Source organism: Lutra lutra, chromosome 7 (assembly GCF_902655055.1).
Source record: "Lutra lutra chromosome 7, mLutLut1.2, whole genome shotgun sequence".
Taxonomy (NCBI): domain Eukaryota; kingdom Metazoa; phylum Chordata; class Mammalia; order Carnivora; family Mustelidae; genus Lutra; species Lutra lutra.
Genome location: NC_062284.1, coordinates 91,429,353 through 91,431,690, shown reverse-complemented (window position 1 = coordinate 91,431,690; position 2,338 = coordinate 91,429,353). Strand labels below are relative to the sequence as shown.

Below are 2,338 nucleotides of genomic sequence, written 5' to 3'. Positions count from 1 at the left end.
CAGTATAGACTTTTTCAGGTGTCTCCTTTTTAAGCAACATATTTATATCCAGTTACTGCTTGAGCTAGGTAACTAGTGGAAATTTCTCTGGAGCTGAAGGTGCTGAATTTCTCCAATAACCACATTTCTGATCACATGAAGTACAAGGTTGCAACCTCACAGCTGTTTACCACAATACAAGGTTAACAGTGCATTGAGTTCTTTTTTTTTTTAAAGGATTTTATTTTATTTTATTTTATTTTTTAAGATTCTCTCTTTTTTTTTTTTTATTTGACAGAGAGACCACAAGCAGGCAGAGAGGCAGGCAGAGAGAGAGGAGGAAGCAGGCTCCCCCAGAGAGCAGAGACCCCGACGCGGGGCCCGATCCCAGGACTCCGAGACCATGACCCGAGCCGAAGGCAGCGGCCCAACCCACTGAGCCACCCAGGCGCCCCCTTTTTTTTTTTTTAATAATTATGTATGCCTTCAGATTAAAAATCCCTCCAATAATCTGGGCATGGAGCTCTTCAAAGGACAAAATTTTAGCCAACTTTTCCATACATGAGGGAGAATGGGCTACAATTTTCCCATCTTATAAATAATTTATCATCTTTACCACTGCATTTTTTATTACATAGTACAATTTGAAAAAGAGTTGCTTGTTTTTCAGTTTCCTAAAAGTTAATCGCAAGATTATTCTAAATTCTTTATTTAAAAGATGCCTAGAAACCTAGAAAACTCCTTACAATACTCTGGGGCTGCTGCATGACCAGGACTGAGTTCCAGGGCTTTCCCTCAATCCCCCCACCCCCATAACAACTCCGCCATTATGGAAAACATGAAGGAACACAGCAACATGGAAATAGAGGAATTCACAGAGGAATTCAAGATCAACCCAGCAAGAATAAGCAGAATGACAGCAAAATGTTTATTGGAGGCTTGAGCTGGGATATAAGCAAGAAAGATCTGACTGAATATTTGTCTCAATTTAGGGAATTTATAGACTGTACAATTAGAACAGATGTAGTGACTGGAAATCAAGAGGATTTGGATTTGTGGTTTCCAAAGATGCTGCTAGTGTTAATGAGGTTTTGGAACTGAAAGAACACGAACTTGATAGCAAATTGATAGACCTCAAAAGGACCAGGATTTCAAAGGGAAAGAACTCTCCAAAAAGGTTTTATGGGTGGACTGAGCCCACATACTTCTGAAGAACAAATTAAAGAATACTTTGGAGAGATTGAAAATATTGAATTCCCACGGATACAAAAACAAACAAAAGAAGAGGATTTTGTTTTATCCCACACACAAACGAAGAGCCAGTAAAGAAATTGTTAGAAAGCAGATATCATCAGGTTGGTTCTAAGAAGTGTGAAATCATAACTGCACAACACAAAGAGGTATATAGGCAGCAACAGCAATAACAAAAAGGTGGAAGAGATGCTGCAGCTGGTGGATCAGGTGGTACTAGTGGTCATGGGTGAGGTCAGGGCCAAAACTGGAACCAGGGATTTAACAACAATTATGATCAAAGATATGGAAATTACAATAGTGCCTAAGGTGGTGATCAAAACTATAATGGCTATGGCAGCTATCACTATAGTGGGTATAACTATGGGAACTATGGATATGGACAAGGATATGCAGACTACAGCAGCCAAAAGAGCACTTATGGCAAGGCACTTGGAGATGGTCACAATCACCAAAACATTTACCAGCCATATTAAAGGAGGATACTGGAGAAAATAGGAGGAGACTGCTAAAGTTAACCCAGCTTGCAAGATGACATTGAAGATTGGTCTTCTGTTGATTTAAGATGATCATTTTGTAAAAGACTTTCTAGTGTACAAGACACAACTGTGTCTAACTGTATATGCTGCCAATCAGTTTCCTTTTCTTTGTCTTTTGTTATCTGTGTTATGACTCGATTTGGATTTGTGTTTATACAAATTTTATTTGTGTGATCTCATGTTAAACTTTAAATAAATGCTCCCTTATGTGATGGTAAAAATTTTTTTAAAAGCTGCTTAGATAATCATTACAAGGCCTTTAGTGATTTACTGTCTTTATATGAGCCTTCAAATTTATCTTTTTGCCTATATTTTGATAATTTTGCCATATAAAATATATCTACATATATTTATATATATTTATTTATTCTCATTTAACTATCAACATTTTCATCATGATTGGTTAGTCATGTTATCTAGTCTTGGGACTTCACAATTTTGCTCAAAAATGAATAATCATGGCCTTTAGATGGACTAAATGGAGATGGTTGAATTAGAAAGCATGGAGCCTTCTATGCAGGAGTTGTACTTGTGTGAGGGTCTCAGTTTCAACTTCTTGCCTCAAGTGG

At 37.5% G+C, this 2,338-nt stretch overlaps 1 pseudogene; it reads left to right on the top strand.

Annotated features, from left to right (window-relative positions):
* The first annotated feature begins 799 nt into the window (after window positions 1-799).
* LOC125105224 (heterogeneous nuclear ribonucleoprotein D-like) lies at window positions 800-1,706 on the top strand (annotated as a pseudogene).
* The last annotated feature ends 632 nt before the right edge of the window (window positions 1,707-2,338 follow it).